General features: G+C 37.5%; 1 protein-coding gene across 1 annotated transcript in view; it reads right to left on the reverse strand.

Moving 5' to 3' along the window:
* Positions 1 to 19,844, reverse strand: part of LOC117662297 (uncharacterized) — a 270,416-nt gene that overhangs the window by 144,224 nt on the left and 106,348 nt on the right. The gene's annotated exons all lie outside the window — the stretch shown is intronic.

Raw genomic sequence — 19,844 nt, forward strand, 5'->3', positions numbered from 1 at the left:
CAGAAATAAAATTAGTTGAATTGGATTGCTACTTTTGTTGTATTATTTAGAAAAACAGATTGTATTGAGTTAAAAATGGGTCCTTTAAGCCACTGAATTCAGCGTAAGCATCCAAATTGAAGTGTCCCTGATAGATGATTGTCCAGACTCCAATGTTTCCAGACACTGGAGGTTTTCAAAAATGGACTGGACAACCATTTGACTGGGATGGCATAAGACTCCTGCCTTGAACAGGCAGTTGGACAGAAGATCTCTGCAGTCCCTTCCAGCCCAATGATTCTGTGATTTTATGATCACCTTCATAAGCACATCCAACCAATGTTCAATCACAATCTATTGTTCTATAACTTAAAATACATTATTGTACATCCTACCAAACAGAATGAAACAGAACAAGTCTTGGGGTCTTTTTCCACTTCCATCTAACACAGCTCCTGCAAAGTGTTATTTTTCCATCCCCTCCTCCTGACAACACACACACACACACACACACACACCAGCTCCATCCCATGCGGAGGACAGTGAGATGGGGAATATTTTCCAGCTGGCTGGTGAGTTTAATATGAGGAAAGTGAAACAAAGGCAAAGAAATTCACCAATCTCTGTCCTTAATATGCCCTGCACAGAGCAAAGAATAATAATACCTTTTCTTGGTTTATGCTGTGAAAAGATAGGGATTGACAGTGGAGTAATGAATATTATGCCAATGTAATTTTCTGCCAGCTCAATGTTAGTAGTTTTCAACCAATTCATGAGAAGACTCCTTAGACTTCTAGGTAACAGTGTCACTTGTACTTGAAGACCATCATTCTGTGTCCTGCACGCTGAAATACATCATTGAATTGAACAGGTATCTCAGGGGTGTCAAACTCAAGGCCTGGGTGCTTAGATCTGGCCACGCGGTCGCCCTGGAAATAGCAAAGGACCGCCCCGCAGTGCCTCTGCCAGCAAAAACGGAGTTCAGACATTTTTGTTGGCAGAGGGTTGCAGGATGCTGTTGCAGCCAAAAACGGAGCTCGGGAGCCTGTTTCGCTGGCAGAACGCTTGGGCCACCACAGCCTCCCCCCCTCCGACACAAGTGGTGTCGAACTGGCCATGCCCACCCTGGCCCCCCAAAATCAAACACAACCCTGATGTGGCCTTCAGTGAAATTGCGTTTGACACCCCTGAGGTATCTCATCTCAAGTTTCATCTCAATATTCAGTTTCCTAAATATTCTCATAGCAACTATTTGCAAAATTGCTGACACACTATCTTCTTACTTTCATAGTTTGCAAGATATTTTAAATGCAAGAGGAATAGATGTTTGTGAAAGATATCTTCCTTTTTTAACTACCACTGGGGGGGGTTGTTTTTGTTTTTACAAAGCAAACAAATGCACATAATGTATCAGAAATGAGAACTGGAAGGGCAGGTACTAATCTTTTTTACTTCTCTTTGTTTTTGCTGCTTCAAAATTAGTAGATTGGGGTGGAGCACTAACTAAATGATATCCTTTGCATTTTCCTATTGGTTAGCTCAATAGAACATTGTTTGGCTCATATTTCCAGATTGATAGGAATGAAGATGATTGTAGTTCAGTTTTAATCTGATTTTGAGGAACTGAGATTGTAAGTAATAATGTGTGCACCTTTATTTTCCAGTTTACTAATGATCTTCATTACCTTTTTTGTATTCAGATTATCTTAATCCCTCTCAATATGAAATCCTTAGAAGTGGCCACAGTATTTGAGATAATCTAATTAATGAAAAATAGTGTAGAATTATTGCTTCCATAATTTGGAAATCATATTTATTTTAATGGTGCCTAAAACTACATTTGTCTTCACAGCTACAGTATGTTATGACTCATATTCATCTTACAATAAATTACAACTCCAAAAGGTTTTTCACATATGCAGGTATTCTCCTGTATTTCTGCATTCTCTTAATTAAGAATTTTTATTTTTCTCTGTAAAATTTCATTCTCTTACTTTGGTTCACTTTTAAAAATTTATAGTAGATTAAATTAATCAAATGAAGATTTTCTTTCTGTCCTCCATAGAATTAGTTATACTGTTCATCTGCTCCTTGATATCCATTCCTTCCACTTCCTTACCCAACTCAAAATATTAGGCCAAGAAATAAATCCTCTGATTCCATATTTGATACTGCATTCAAATTCAGTTAAAATCCATTGATAAACAACCTGTAAGAATGTTTTTTAAACCAGTGAACTAATCTAATTAATAAATATGTCCACATTGAATGTTAGATGTGAGCCCCACAAATGTTAGGATGGCTCAGAATAGAAGGATGGGCAAAAAATTGTAATGTAATTCCCCTGCCTGGAACAAAGTGTTATATATGTATAACAACAGGGAGATAGCTGCCTAACAGCCCGTTTCCACCTATCATTGTGAGGTTACTTTTTTTTTTTAATTGAAAAAGTTTTCAAATACAAATTTTCCCCCCATTTTTCTCCCCCCCTCCTCCCTAACCCCCCCTCACCACCCATCCCTCCCTGTGACTTCTTCACAACATAAACCTAATTCATAACAGATTATATAATATTTTACCATCCCCTTACTCCCTCCTCTAAATACTGACCCTTACTTGCTAATAATATTATTAATATTATTACTTCCCCCTTTTACCATACATTTCAAAATAACATTCTACTATAACATTGTATAATAACTTCTAATTTAGCATAATAATATTATTATAACTCCCAATTTAGCAATAATCTGCCCTTTTTCTCCTCCCCCATACTTATATCTGTATATTAATACAACATTTCAAAACAACCTTCCACTTTAAAGCTATATAATAAATCCTACTTTAACATTTGATCTTTTGTGTATATTAATATAACATTTCAAAGCAGCCTTCCCCATAAATCCTAATTTAACATTTATTCAACTCTATCCATTTCCTCCACTCCCCTAAATATATCACTTAAACATCCCTTTTCTTAAACTAAACAATCGGTAAACTAACCTATCTCCACCCACTTTCCTACAAAATTGCCATGCACAACAATTCTTAATATCTTTAATCTACTGCCCGCCCTACTAAAAAAAATATTCCGTTATATAGAAAAAATCAATGACTTTAAATTTATAATCCATATAATGTCTTTTTTTTTTTTTATTTTCTTTCTTTTTTTTTTTTTTTATTGAAAAGGTTTTCAAATACAAATTTTCCCCCTTTTTCCCCCCCCTCCCCCCCTCCCTAACCCCCCCTCCCCACCCTTCCCCCCCTGTGACTTCTTCGTAACAAAAAAAAAACCCTAATTCATAACAGATTACTTACTCCCTCCTCAAAATACTGACCTTTACTTACTAAAAGTATTATAAATCCCCCTTTATCCATACATTTCAGAAAAGAAGAAGAGAAAAAAAAAACAAAAAAAAACAAACACATTATACTATAACTATTATAAAATAACTTCTAATTTAGCATAATAGTGTTTTATATCTATACATTATTGCAACAATTCAAAACCACCTTCCACTTTAAAACTATACGATAAGTCCTACTTTAATAACATTTCAAAGCGGGCTCCCCATAAAATCTAATTTAACATTTATTCCACTCTATCCATTTCCTCCACTCCCCTAAATGTATCACTTAAAAATCCCTTTTCTTAAACTAATCAGTCTGTAGCTAGCTTATTCACCCACTGTCTTACAAATTTACCATACACAACAATTCTTGATATCTTTAATTCACTGCCCACACTACTTAAAAATATATATATATATATATTCCATTATATCTAAATAAAAAAAGAAAAGACAATAACTTTAAATTTATAGTCCATATAATATCTTCTTGAAGTCTTTCCACTGGATTGTTAAAACCAACATCCATAATAGGGTAACATAGCTTGCTGATGCAACAGTTTATTCAAGACCATATAATGTCTTCTTTGATGTCTTTCCACTGGATTGTTGAGTCCATCATCCATATTAGGGTAACATAGCATCCTGGTTGCAACAGATTGTTCAAAATCCTCAGTTATCATCTGCCCCCATCAGTAATGAATATCCTCATATATATATAAAAAAGGAAAACAACCACCCGAGTGACATTATAATTATATTCCATATAATATCTGTAATTGTGGCTTTCTTCAGGATTATTAATTCCCGTCATCATAAGATCTTCTGCGTGCCCCAGTGTAGCTCTCTTGCCTTATAGCTCAACATAAATATAATGCATTTATCAATAAAAAAAGAAATCCGAAATAGATAATTCCAATCCAACAATTTAAGGCTCTTTTCACATCCCAAAATTACGGCATTGCAGAGGTCTGTCACTCTCCTCAGGATAATGTTAACCAATACTTCGCCTCAACTATCTTTTCATATATTCATTCATTTTTTTAAAATAACTGGCTTCACTGTTGCTTAATTTAGAAATTTTTATTTTTGTGAGACCTATTTCTTTTTTTCTTTTCTTTTTGTGGGTTTGATCTCCATCCTAATTTCCTTTCTACAAGTTGTATATCAACTGATCGGTTTTCATTCTGCTTTATGACTTGATCTTGTTAGTTTTGCTTTTGTGACTCATATTTCTTTTCTATCAATTGTGTATCAGCTAATTGATTTCCATGCTTGTATGTGACTTGATGAATCATCACGTTAGAATCCGATGCCACTTCTCTCTTATTTGTAGATAATCCAGCTGAGGTGTCTAAAGAATCCAAAGGCAATTTGTCTACAGAGACCTCTATAATTCGATGTTTTCCCTTTATTTCCAACTCCTGCTGCTTATCCTGTGTTGTGCATAAAAATGTTGAGTTCATTTTCAAAAATTTTTGATAAAATTCTTCCGCTTTTTCAACAGTATTTAATTGGTATCTTTCTCCTTGATATCTCAATATTATACCAACTGGAGCATCCCACCTGAATAGAATATTTCTTTTTTTAAGCTCAATCACCAGAAAACCAAATTTCTTTCTTTCCAATAACATCTTGGGCGGGAGCTCTTTGTATATCCAAATCTTTCTTCCAAACAATTGCAAAGTAGAGTTGAAAGAATTTTGCACAATATTATTTCTTATTTCTTTATCTGTAAAATAAATCACCACATCTCTAGGCAATTGCCTTTGCTTTGCAGTCCAAGAATTTATTCTATAAACTCTATCGATCCTACAAAATACTTCCTCAGGTTGAACCTTTAAGATCCCAGCCAGAATTTCAGAAGATATTTTCCTTAAATCATCTCTGTTATTTTCCTGCAGTCCTCTCAGTCTAATCGCATATTCAGTAAAATTATATTGCATCATTAAAACTTCTCTTTCAATCCGTTGTTGTATGTTTTCTGCATTACAAGTCTTTTGATCAGCCTCCATTTTAGGTTTTTCTTCTGAGCTATTGTCTTGAGTGTTTGTCAAATCATTTTCAATTTTTTGTATTCTATTGTCCAAATTGTCCTCAATTTCTTCCATTTTAGACTCTAATAAATTAGTATTTGCATCCAACTTGATCATAAATTCTGTAAAACCATTAGCCATTTTTGTAATCTTTTGTTGCAAAGTATCAAAGTTTAATTACACCAATTCTTTAATTTCCTGCTTAAATTTTTCAAAGTTCTGATTCACAATCTCATCCCTTCTTACAATCTCCTCCAAGAGAAATTCAATTATGTTAAAATCAGTTTTCTGAGACTGGAGATTTAGAACTTGTTCATGTAATTTATTAATGGGGGAATCCCCCCCCCCACTGCTTGTTTGTCCGGCTTTGTAAGTTTTAATGCCATGTTTCCACACAGACAAACTTTTTTAGAAAAGAAAAGAAAAGCAAAGAAAAAAAAAAGCTTCTTTCCAACCAAGATCAATATCAAATCTCCAGGAAAAAGAAAACACAAAAGTGGAGCTTTATCTTCAGTTGTAGCCAGAAGTATTTATTCCGCTACTTTGTAGCTTAATAGAAAACGGAAGGACTTTCCCTTTCAGCCCCTTCTCAAGCCTCGGCAGTCGCCATTTTTAAAAATTCTTTTTTCCTTCTTCAATAACTTTTATAAAATAAATGAAATACTTGCGATTCAGGGTCACAGGTCCAGCTCACATCCTCTTTAATTAATCTGTTAATTTTGTAGGCTTGTTCTTGTCGCCTAGCTCTGCATAAGCAGAGGTCTCCCAAAGCCCGGAGCGGCGGCGGGGGAAATAGGGAGCCTCATCTGCTTCGTCCCCAAAAGTAAAAAAAAAAACCTTTGGGGCTACGCAGAGAGCTCTACCTGCCCTCGCCGGCTCTATCTCCATTTCCTCATGGAAATGGAGTTTTTTCGAGCCGCCTTTCCGTTGTAAAGGCGGCTCTTTACAGGCAATGGGACTGGCGGTCCTGAGGGATCATCTGGCGGCGACGAGAAGCAAACCGGAAGTCATTGTGAGGTTACTTTTTAACAAGCATGGAAAAAATGCTATTGTGTAGTGGAGATGCACAATAAAAATATTTGCAAATCATATTAATCCTGGTGACAAATTTATAAAAAAGAAATCGTCAAATCTCTCTAGGTAATTTGCATGCATTGTTTAAGCCAGAGGAAGTTAGAAGAACATTCAGTTGGTTATATTTTAGATACCTTAGTTATCTTATTTCTCCATTTTGAAAATATATCTCTAATTCAAAATTTATGTTACTGGCATAACAGGTACCTTTATTTATATGTTATATAATACTTTTGCTCCAACATTTTATAAACAAAAAACTTTATTATATTTGATTTTGAGTTGTACAAATACACTTCCTGTTCATATTTTTAAATCTCATCCATTTAAATTTTCTCTTTAGTTTTACAGGTGCTCAACCTTTTCTATCCCAAGGGCTACATGCAAGACCAGGTGATGGAATAAGGGTAGCAAAAAGAGAGCCTTTCTGCTAGTATCTCAGGGCAAGTGAATTAGTTGGAAAGTGAAATTTTATATGTTTGTTGTAGTGAGATTCCTAGAACAGAGAACTTTTACTTTCAGAGCAAACAGGAACAAAATCATATGGGGAGGAGAAATATCTAATCTGAATGGCTTTACCAGAAATCCCATTGTTTTTCTGGTGCAATAACCTCTCCAGCAGTTCATCTGTTTGTATTTAGGGCTATCTTCTTGTCCTATAATTTGGCTTATTTATGACTATCAATATCTAATTATTTTTATTAACTCTTTTCGTTTTTTTTTCATTTGGACTTTTAATGCAAGATCCTTTGCACTGCTTTGAGATGAGTGAGTTAGCAATTGTTCCTTCCTGAAAATTCCAATATTTTTTTTAAAAAAAGCTTCCTAAAAATGTTGGAACAAATGTTGAAATTGGCACTAAGGTTCATATAAGAAGGAAATGTTTTTTCTGATATCATTAATGCAATTAATTACACATGAATATCACAGAACAGAGACAGGCTGTCATTAAACAAGGGCTGCTATTTTAACTGCAGAGCTAGATAGAGAAGGGATTTCCATCCCTTCACTATCATTGCAGTCCAAGGGGCCATCACTCCAATCCCACATCTAGTTTTCCATTTCAAAGATCTCTTTAGTATTCTAAATAATATAACAGAAGAAGCAACATATTCAAATAATTTTAAGGCCGTTACATTTTCTATTTCCTTTCAAAATCATTTCCAAGTCTCGTTTACATGGGCTTGAGTCCAGTAATTATATATTATGTCCAATGGCTGTTCTTGTTCTCCCTTGTAGAATGGTCTTTTGATAGAAGAAAAAAAACATCCTGCTTAAACAAAGCAGTATTTTAGTCCATTAAATGTTTTTTTACTTAAACATAAATTCCAAACTATAGAAAAATGTTTCCTGGGTATGTTTTGAGGATGTTAGATATAAATTCAGGTTATGAGGTTAGAGACTTATTATGGGCAGCAGAGTAGAAACAATTTTCATGGAAAACATTTCTTAAAGCTTCACATTGGATTTCACATCTTTTTCCAGGCATATTTTTAAAAAGTAACCATGTGAAACTGCAGTTCTTGATTTTGAAAGGAAATTAAAACTAAGGGTAGTTAAACATGGATCTTGGAGCTCAAGAAATTGAATTTTAATATAGTCAGATCAGCAGGATTCTGTGGCAGCAGATGCTAATAGGAAAAGGAGCTCAAACTTGGTGCAAGCTCCTAAAGAAAAGAATATTAAAAGCACAAATGCAAAGTTTTTTCCCTTGGAGGTACTATTACCAAGATAGTAGGTATCCTGTATATATATGTATGTAAATATAGACATATTTGTCATTCCGTTATTTTCAGCTAGTTTTTCTCTGCTATCAAATTCATTTTGAATTTTCTTTCTGACATCTAGAGAACTACCTATCCCACCCAATAATGTTTCTCTCCATTTCTTTATCAATGATATTAATAAAAATATTGAAGTATAAAGAACTCAGAGCTAAATCTTGTGGCTCCCCACACATTAACTCACTCCAGTTCAATGTGGAGTGATGAAAACTTTTTGAACCAGCTAAGTTTTCATTTCAGTGTTATGCTGTCCAGCCACCTGTAAAACAGATGAAATACCAGATATGAGAGTTGTTATCCTGATGATTAGTACCACAAATCTGACTTTCATGCTCAGCCTCTTTGCCCTCACCATAATTATTGTTGTGCCAGCGGCATGAGTGATTAGGGGAAAATACAACTATCAGATAAACACCAACTTACATAGAAAACCTACTGATTGTTATACCACCTTACATGTTTTCTTATTGTAAATCATACCATAAAATCCATCATGGTCAGTTAGGCCCTTTGATTAAAACCACATCTCTATAGTCCGAACTGACAGGGATATACTAAAGCAGGGGTCCCCAACCTGTGGGCCACAGCCCACTAGTGGGCCAAGAGGGATGAATGGCAGGCACTTGTGCACGCCGCTCACATAAATGGAGCAGCATGCGCTTGCCGCTCATGTGGAACCCCCCACCCCGTCTGCAAAACTGGAAATGTTGGGGAACTCTGTACTAAAGGATTCAAATTTACATTTATAGGTATATTTATTTATTTGCTTATGTATATAGTTTTATTAAGGACTTTTTAAAAGTATATAAACAATACAAAATGAAATAAAGTATGTAAATTTTAAAAATTGCCAAGAAAATATTCAAAGAATACAAAAGAAAGGAAAATAGAAATGATAAAGAAGCAATTTGCAATCTTAATAGTAATGACAAATGCATTAACCTTTTACCTTCTCTTATCAAACCCTTAAATCACAAGTTAATTTTTGATATAGAAAAAAAATCCGTAACAGGTTTTCAGTCTTATAATAATAAGGCTCAATGGTGCAGTGGTTAGAGTGCAGTACTGCAGGCTACTTCTTCTGCCTGCCGGCTGCCTGCAATTTGGCAATTCAAATCTCACCAGGCTCAAAGTGGACTCAGCCTTCCAAGGTGGGTAGAATGAGGACCCAAATTGTTGGGGGCAATATGCTGACTGTAAACCGCTTAGAGAGAGCTGTAAAGGACTGTAAAGCAGTATATAAATCTAAGTGCTATTGCTATTTATTGCTATTTATTATTTATTTATTGTACTTATAATAAAAGTTATTTATTTTTCTTTCCCTAATCAGACAACTGAATTTTGCCATCTCTGTTAATTGTGTCATTTTCACAAATCATTTTTCTACTATAACCAATAAATATAGCTAGCGGCCTCAATCAGTTGAGCCTAAATGTTCTCTGAACTGGAGGCTGGTGATGTTTAGCTGGGTATCATACCATATTCATGAAACCAACCACAAATTGACAGATGATCCCCCTCCCCCCAGCATTTTTACATGCATATTGAAAAGCAGGAAGAAGAAGATTAAACCCTACTGCACTTTCCATTAGGGTGGCTGCTGGACAAACTGCTTTCCACCTCTGTAGGAGTGGAGGCCCTAACTACAAGTAGTCCTTGATTTACAACAGTTCATTTATTGACCATTTGAAGTTACAATGGCACTAAAAAAAGTGACTTATGACTGTTTTCACACTTACGACTGTTGCAGCATCCCCATGATCATGTGATCAAAATTAAGATGTTTGCCAACTGGTTCATATTTATGACAGTTGCAGTGTCCTGAGGTCATGTAATCACTTTTTGAGACCTTCTGATAAGCAAAGTCAATGGGGAAGCCAGATTCAGTAACCATGTTACTAACTTAACAACTGCAGAAATTGACTTAACAACTGTGGCAAGAAAGGTCATAAAATGTGGCAAAATTCACTTAACAAATGTCTCACTTAGCAACAGAAACTTAGGCTCAGTTGTGGTCATAAGTCAAGGACTACCTGTACAATGAATGTCTCAAAAGGCCAGATGTGTTCTAAAGGGGGCTGGAAGAATTTGTGATTGGTTCCACCCATTATTATACTACTGCCTTGGTTGAAACCTAGAACAGGAAAGTCATTTGGTTAATTGCCACGGGGAACTAAATTTATATGATTTGTTGTTATTAGTTGCGAAATCGTGTCCAACCCATCATGACCCCATGGACAATGTTCCTCCAGGCTTTTCTGTCCTCTACCATCCCCCGGAGTCCATTTAAGCTCACGCCAACTGCTTCAGTGACTCCATCCAGCTACCTCATTCTCTGTCGTCCCCTTCTTCTTTTGCCCTCAATCGTTCTCAGCATTAGGCTCTTCTCCAGTGAGTCCTTCCTTCTCATTAGGTGGCCAAAGTATTTGAGTTTCATCTTCAGGATCTGGCCTTCTAAAGAGCAGTCAGGATTGATCTCCTCTAGGATTGACCAGTTTGATCGCCTTGTAGTCCAAGGGACTTGCAGGATTCTTCTCCAGCACCATAATTCATGGGCCTCAATTCTTTGGCGGTCAGCCTTTCTTATGGTCCAACATTCACAGCCATACATTGCAACTGGGAAAACCATAGCCTTCACTATATGCACTTTTGTTGGTAGGGTGATGTCTCTGCTTTTTAGTATGCTGTCTAGATTTGCCATAGCTTTCCTCCCCAGGAGCAAGCATCTTTTAATTTCTTGGCTGTAGTCCCCATTTGCGATGATCTTGGAGCCCAGGAAAATAAAATCTGTCACTACCTCCATTTCTTCCCCATCTATTTGCCAGGAATTGAGAGGGCCAGATGCCATGATCTTTGTTTTCTTAATATTGAGTTTCAAGCCAACTTTTGCACTCTCCTTCTTCACCCGCATCAAGAGGCTCTTTAGTTCCTCTTCATTTTCTGCCATTAGAGTGGTATCATCTGCATATCTGAGGTTGTTGATATTTCTCCCGGCAATCTTAATTCCAACTGGTGATTCATCTATCACCGCCTTTCTCATGATGTGCTCTGCTTATAAGTTAAATAGGCAGGGCAACAGTATAAAGCCTTGCCGGACTCCTTTCTCAATTTTGAACCAATCGGTGGTTCTGTGTCCAGTTCTCACTGTTGCTTCTTGATCCACATATAGGTTTCTCAAGAGACAAATAAGATGGTCTGTTACTCCCATCTCTTTAAGAACTTGCCACAATTTGTTGTGATCCACACAATCAAAGGCTTTAGCATAGTCAATGAAGCAGAAGTAGATGTTTTTCTGGAACTCCCTAGCTTTCACCATGATCCAGCGTATGTTGGCAATTTGATCTCTAGTTCCTCTGCCTCTTTGAAATCCTGCCTTACTTCTGGTAGTTCTCAGTCCACATACTGCTGGAGCCTAGCTTGTAGGATTTTGAGCATAACCTTACTAGCATGCGAAATGAGTGCAATGGTGTGATAATTTGAACATTCTTTGGCATTGCCTTTCTTTGGAATTGGAATGTAAACTGACCTTTTCCAATCATGTTGAGTTTTCCAAATTTGCTGGCAAATTGAGTGTAGCACTTTTACTGCATTGTCTTTTAAGATTTTGAATAGCTCAGCTGGAATACTGTCACCTCCACTAGCTTTGTTGTTGCTCAGACTTCCTAAGGCCCATTTGACTTCAAATTCCAGGATGTCTGGCTTGAGTTCAGTGACCACTCCATTGTGCTTATCAGGGATGTTAAGCTCATTCTTGTATAGTTCTTCTGTGTAATTTTGCCACCTCTTCTTAATCTCTTCTGCCTCTGTTAGGTCCCTGCCATTTCGGTCCTTTATCATGCCCATCTTTGCATGAAATGTTACCTTCATATCTCCAATTTCTTGAAAAGATCTCTGGTCCTCCCTATTCTATTGTTTTCTTCTATTTCTTTGCACTGTTCATTTAAGAAGGCATTCTTATCTCTTCTAGTTATTCTCTGGAATTCTGCATTCAATTGGGTGTATCTTTCTCTTTCTCCCTTGCATTTTGCTTCCGTTCTTTCCTCAATTATAGAATAGAATTCTTTATTGGCCAAGTGTGATTGGACACACAAGGGATTTGTCTTGGTGCATATGCTCTTAGTGTAGATAAAAGAAAAGATACATTCATCAAGAGTCATAAGGTACAACACTTAATGATAGTCATAGGGAAACAGTCAATATAAATCTTAAGGATACTAGCAACAAGGTTACAGTCATAAGTGGGAGGAGATGGGTGATAGGAATGATGAGAAGATTAATAGTAATAGTAATGCAGACTTAGTGAATAGTTTGACAGTGTTGAGGGAATTATTTGTTTAGCAGAGTGATGGCGTTTGGGAAAAAACTGTTCTTGTGTCTAGTTGTTCTAGTGTGCAGTGCTCTATAGCATCGTTTTGAGGGTAGGAGTTGAAAGAGTTTATGTCCAGGATGTGAGGGGTCTGTAAATATTTTCACAGCCCTCTTTTTGACTCGTGCAGTATACAGGTCCTCAATGGAAGGCAGGTTGGTAGCAATTGTTTTTTCTGCAGTTCTAATTATCCTCTGAAGTCTGCGTCTGTCTTGTTGGATTGCAGAACCAAACCAGTTATAGAGATGCAGATGACAGACTCAATAATTCCTCTGTAGAACTGTATCAGCAGCTCCTTGGGCAGTTTGAGCTTTCTGAGTTGGCGCAGAAAAAACATTCTTTGTTGTGCTTTTTTGATGACGTTTTTGATATTGGGTGTCCATTTTAGGTCATGAGATATAGTAGAATTTAGAAATTTGAAGATCTCTACTGTTAATACTGTGTTATCTAGTATTGGTACACATGGTAGTATAGGAGGGTTTCTCCTAAAGTCCACCACCATTTCTACGGTTTTGAATGTGTTCAGTTCCAGATTGTTCTGGTTGCACCACGAGGCTAGTTGTTCAACCTCTCATCTATTTGTAAAGCTTCCTTAGACAGCCATTTTGCTTTCTTGCATTTCTTTTTCTTTGGGATAGTTTTAGTTGCTACCTCTTGTACAATGTTGCGAACCTCCGTCCATAGTTCTTCAGGCACTCTGTCTCTCAGATCTAATTCCTTAAATCTATTTGTCACCTCTACTGTATATTCATCAGGAATATGATTTAGTTCATATCTGAGTGGCCTAGTGCTTTTCCCTACTTTCTTCAATTTAAGTCTAAATTTTGCAACGAGAAGCTCATCAACTGAGCCACAGTCAGCTCCTGGTCTGGTTTTTACTGACTGTATAGAGCTTCTTCATCTTTGGCTGCAGAGCACATAGTCAATCTGATTTCTGTGTCCATCTCCAGACGGTCATCTCTTGGGATGTTGGAAAGGAATGCTTGCTATGACCATCATATTCTCTTGACAAAGTTCTACCAGCCTGTGCCCTGCTTCATTTTGTACTCCAAGGCCAAATTTGCCTGTTATTCCAGTTATCTTTTCGCTTCCTACTTTAGCATTCCAATCCCCCATGATGATAAGGATGTCAGGGTATGAAGAGTTAATAGCAGGGGTGAAATGCTCCTGGTTTGGACCGGATCGCCCGATCCAGTAGCGATGGAGGCAGGTGGTTCGGAGAACCGGTAACAAAAATCTCTGCCCCCCCACCCCCCATGCTCAGCTGAGCCGCACAATCATCAGAGGCTTTTTTTTTTTTACTTTTAAAAGCATTTTTTCTACCACCTCTTCGGCCGTTTTAAAAGTAAAAAAAAAAAAGCCTCTGATGATTGCGCGGCTCAGTTGGGATTATCAAAGGCTTTTAAAAGAAAAAAACCCTTTTTTTCTTTTAAATGCCTCTGACAATCCAAGCTGAGTTGCCTGATCGTCAGAGACTTTTTTTTTTTTTAAATGCTTCTAACGATCAGGCAACTCAGCTGGGATCGTCAGAGCCTTTTGAAAGCATTTTTTTACAACCTCTTTGCCGAAGAGGTTGTAGAAAAAATGGTTTTAAAAGTAAAAAAAAAAATTGGCCACGCCCACCCAGTCAAATTACCCCCCCCCCACCAAGTCACGCCCACAGAACCGGTAGTAGCAAATTTTAGATTTCACCACTGGTTAATAGCTGTAAACTGATGAGAAGTTGTAAGCGGAGGCAACCAGAAGCTGATGCAATGGAATGAAGCAGCAGGGTTACTGACACTTTAAGAAGCTGGGTAAGGGAGCTGCCTATATAAGGGAAGCCATTAGAGGGCATTTCCCTTCTTCTCATGCATTCTACTCATGTTCTCTCATCGTGTATCTTATTGCTCTCCGTGTATCAGTAGCTGTAAAAGTATTTAACCACGAATAAGTTTGTAAATATTTAACTGTTGATAAAATCACTGTTATTTATCTAAAAGGGGCTGTATGCTGTGTTTTGCTCTTGGGTTTATCTCATAATACTAGCTACACTGCCTAAACTCTGACAAAGGACATCATTTTTTGGTGTTAATTTTAGAAGGTGTTATAGGGCTTCTTAAAACTAGTCAACTTCATCCTCTTCAGCACCAGTCGTTGGGACATAGACTTGGACTACTATGATGTTGAATGGTTTGTCTTGGATTTGAACTGAGATCATTCTGTCATTTTGGGGATTGTATCCCAGTACTGCTTTTCCTACTCTTTTATTGACTATGAAGGCCACTCCATTTCTTCTGAGGGATTCTTGCCCGCAGTAGTACAGTCATGGCCGTAAATGTTGGCACCCCTGAAATTTTTCCAGAAAATGAGGTATTTCTTACAGAAAAGTATTGCAGTAACACATGTTTTGCTATACACATGTTTATTCCCTTTCTGTGTATTGGAACAAAACCAAAAAAGGGAAGAAAAAAAGCAAATTGGACATAATGTCACACAAAACTCCAAAAATGGGCTGGACAAAATCATTGGCACCCTTTCAAAATTGTGGATAAATAAGATTGTTTCAAGCATGTGATGCTCCTTTCAACTCACCTGGGGCAAGTAACAGGTGTGGGCAATATAAAACTCACACCTGAAAGCAGATAAAAAGGAGAGAAGTTCACTTAGTCTTTGCATGGTGTGTCTCTGTGTGCCACACTAAACATGGACAACAGAAAGAGGAGAAGAGAACTGTCTGAGGACTTGAGAACTTAAATTGTGGAAAAATATCACCAATCTCAAGGTTACAAGTCTATCTCCAGAGATCTAGATTTGCCTTTGTCCACAGTGCGCAACATTATCAAGAAGTTTGCAACCCATGGCATTGTAGCTAATTTCCCTGGGCGTGGACGGAAGAGAAAAATTGATGAAAGGTGCCAACGCAGGATAGTCCAGATGGTGGATAAGCAGCCCCAAACAAGTTCCAAAGCAATTCAAGCTGTCCTGCAGGCTCAGGGAGCATCAGTGTCAGCGCGAACTATCCGTCGACATTTAAATGAAATGAAACGCTATGGCAGGAGACCCAGGAGGACCCCACTGCTGACACAGAGACATAAAAAAGCAAGACTACAGTTTGCCAACATGTACTTGAGTAAGCCAAAATCCTTCTGGGCAAATGTCCAGACCAAGATAGAGCTTTTTGGTAAAGCACATCATTCTACTGTTTACCGCAAACGGAATGAGGCCTACAAAGAAAAGAACACAGTACCTACAGTGAAATATGGTGGAGGTTCACTGATGTTTTGGGGTTGTTTTGCTGCCTCTGGCACTGGGTGCCTTGAATGTGTGCAAGGCATCATGAAATCTGAGGATTACCAAGGGATTTTGGGTCGCACTGTAGAGCCCAGTGTCAGAAAGCTGGGTTTGCGTCGGAAATCTTGGGTCTTCCAGCAGGACAATGACCCCAAACATACGTCAAAAAGCATCCAGAAATGGATGGCAACAAAGCGCTGGAGAGTTCTGAAGTGGCCAGCAATGAATCCAGATCTCTATCCCATTGAACACCTGTGGAGAGATCTTAAAATTGCTGTTGGGAAGAGGCGCCCTTCCAATAAGAGAGACCTGGAGCAGTTTGCAAAGGAAGAGTGGTCCAAAATTCCGGGTGAGAGGTGTAAGAGGCTTATTGATGGTTATCGGAAGCGACTGATTTCAGTTATTTATTCCAAAGGGTGTGCAACCAAATATTAAGTAAAGGGTGCCAATGATTTTGTCCAGCCCATTTTTGGAGTTTTGTGTGACATTATGTCCAATTTGCTTTTTTTCCTCCCTTTTTTGGTTTTGTTCCAATACACACAAAGGGAATAAACATGTGTATAGCAAAACATGTGTTACTGCAATACTTTTCTGTGAGAAATACTTCATTTTCTGGAAAAATTTCAGGGGTGCCAACATTTACGGCCATGACTGTATACCTGATGGTCATCTGAATTAAATTCACCTATTCCTGTCCATTTTAGTTAGATGATTCCTAAGATGTTGATGTTCAGTCTTGTCATCTCTTGTTTGACCTCGTCCAGCTTGCTTTGATTCATGGAGCTTACATTCCAGGTTCCTATGGAGTATAGATCTTTACAGCATTGGACTTTCCTTTCACCACTAGATACATCCACCGCTAAGTGTTCTTTCGGCTTTGACCAGTCGCTTCATTCTTTCTGGTGCTACTAGTACTAGCCCTCTGCTCTTCCCCAGTAGCATATTGGATACCTTCTGACCTGAGGGGCTCATCTTCCAGCGTCATATCTTTTTGCCTTTTGGTACTGTCCATGCGTTTTTCATGGCAAAGATACTGGAATGGGTTGCCATTTCCTTCTCCAGTGGATCACGTTTTTTCAGACCTCTCTGCTATGACCTGTCTGCCTTGGGTGGTCCTGCACGGCATAGCTCATAGCTTCATTGAGCTATGCAAGCCCCTTCACCATGACAAGGCAGTTGATCCATGAAAAGGTTTATATGATTAGGCTGGATAAATTTTTATGTATGATACTCAAGTATATGTCAATCCATTGGGTGTTGTACATTGTATTGCTGGTCTTTACCTAACATAGCTTGAAACTTTGTTAACAAATTGTAAGATATATGTTAACAGTATTATAAATGTCTCTTGGATGAATAGGAGGTATATACTTCCTTTTTGGTTAAAGGAAATGATCATTCAAACTTCTCTTAAGGAATTTTTCAGAAATGGGCAACTATAGATAATCTCCAACTGCCTATGTTGGATAAGGTGACCTTGAAAGTGGTAATTTCTCTTTTAGAGGCAATCCTGGACCCATTTCAAAATGGCATTGGACCCATTTCAAAATGGCATTGGAGCAGATTTTGGGATTCAGATTATCTTGGTCAGCCTGGTGGATGATTTTTATCTGGAGTTCAGCGTTCATGTATTTATTAAACTTATATGTTGCCGAAATCACAATGACTCTGGCATATTTCTCTTCTTGAGCTTTTGGTGGCATTTAGTCTCACTAATTGTGCTATTCTTTTGGATTTCTGGGAGATACATATATGGAACACATTACTTTCCAGGGATTCTCTTTTTCTCTTTCAGGGCATAACCGCACTACCAAGTTACTCTGCTACAAGCATTAGCCACCACTGTCACCTTAAACCACTCAAATGCATAATCAATTATCTACAACCTATTCTAAATAATAACATCATTGTTTCACAGGTTGGCCTGTATTTGCTCATAGAATTCATAAACTCCCTTTCCTGATACCTCACTTCTTATTGCTGGTTAAAGTACAGTATCTTTATTGGTTTTACTGCCAAAAATTAATATGATTGTTCCTGTTAGATCCCTAAAAGTGATACTGCCATTCAATTGGAGGAAGGGGGAGACTTGGATTCAATTTACTAGCATTACCTGTGTCAACAAATATTTTACAACCTATATCCTGGCGCCAAAGAGCCCTGAGATCCTCTTTACCGGGAGGAATTTTTATGATAGCCATATGGGTTGTTTCACTTTAAAGGATAACAGTGTGAATGCATGGTTGTTCGGGTTCTCAGGGAAACTAGTAAAGAAAGCACCTTCACACTTGTGTATTGGTTAAAATCTGCATTCTGACTTAAAGGGAGGGGTCTCTACTGCTTTAATCCTACTTGTCTTGCCTAAGGGTATTCAGATCTTGCTTTAACTGGGTGGCTATCACTTCTGCTTAATAAAAGGTCTCTTTTGAACAACCACGTTTCAAGAGTTCTTACTTTCTTAAGTTGGAAGAAGAGGCAATCCTTACAAAAAGCAAGATCTGGGGCGTGGTTATGGCCGTGGTGGTGTGAGGACGTTTTCTCCACTTCGCAGGGCATTTTACGGAAGATAAATGTGGATTAAAGTGTTTGAAATGCACTGATAAGGACCAAAATTTTATAAATTGTATCGGAAGAGCTACTGCCCAAGCAGACTGGACTTTGGAATCGGTAGGTCACCCTGAACGACTCAAATTTTGAAGCTTTTCATAGCGTGGGAAAGTGGAAGGAGTGAGGGGTGACCAGATAGGCAGTCGCGATTGCATATTTGGAGTAAATAGCTGTCTTTGTTCTCATTATTACTGCGATCTGTGTTTGTTTTTGCTGTGAGATAAAGGCACGGAACATCAAAGACTGGTGGAAGGGGTTTTTTTTCTCTCTCTCTTGGAAGAATATGTGAACTTTAAGTTGATCTTTTGTTTGTGAAAGTGCCTGAGTTGAAGCGGCAAAACGCATTTCTGGGCAGTGCCTTCCAACGGATGTTACCTTTTTTTTTTTTTTTTAGGGAAATTACATAAGCTGAATTGAGAACTATAAACTTTTATTGCTGGCCCTTTTGAGTGCAATAATAAGCTGTCTCAGCTTCAATATTGGATTGCTGTCCCTTAATCTTCATTACAGACCCTCTTGGCAAAAGTGGATAATTAAAACTTATTAAAAAATGGCGACCCAACAATCTTTAGAAATGCAACAAGTTGCTGTGGCCTTAACCAAAATTAGTGAAAAGATATCAGGACTGTCAGATAGTATGGATAATATGACATTGGAAATTAAAAGAATGAAGCAAGAAATGAATGAAAATTTTGCAAAGCAAACAGCAGAAATGACAATAATTAAAGATGAAATTGAGCAGATTCATACACATGATGCAAAGATAGATCGGCAAATTGGAGAAATCTTTTTTAAAAATGAACAACAAGATAAAAAAATTTGTCTTTTGGAAGAAGAAGCGAGGAAATATAATCTGGTTATTCGTGGAATTCAAGAAGAAAAAGTGGACAATTTGAAACGAGTTTTAAAATGGCTCAATGACTTGGATACACAAATCACATTTACAGCAACAAATCTGGCAAGTGTTTTTAGAATTGGGTTTAAAAGACAAAACGGCTTAAATAGAAATGTACTTGTCAGATTTGCAAATCTTAGTGACAAATTGGAAGTGATGGTGAAAGTGAGAGAGATGGGTGAAGCTTTGAAATTTGAGGAGAAAATTATTCAAGTCTTTCCGGATATATCAAGAGAAGAAAGGGCATGGAGATTTTTTTTGAAACCAATCACAAAGGTTCTGAGAGACAATGGAATTAAATATAACTGGAGACCGCCACAGCAACTAAAAATTTTTTATAAAGGAAGAATGCAAATAATTACTTTGGAAACAGATGCAGTGTTATACTTACACGAACTTGGATTGATTGTAAAGTATGAGGACATAACAGAGATAAAAGATCAAATGCTCAAGATGGGTGGAACATATGGAAAAACATCA

The sequence above is a fragment of the Pantherophis guttatus genome, chromosome 3 (assembly GCF_059756535.1).
Source record: "Pantherophis guttatus breed Tessera chromosome 3, ASM5975653v1, whole genome shotgun sequence".
NCBI classification, from domain to species: Eukaryota; Metazoa; Chordata; class Lepidosauria; order Squamata; family Colubridae; genus Pantherophis; species Pantherophis guttatus.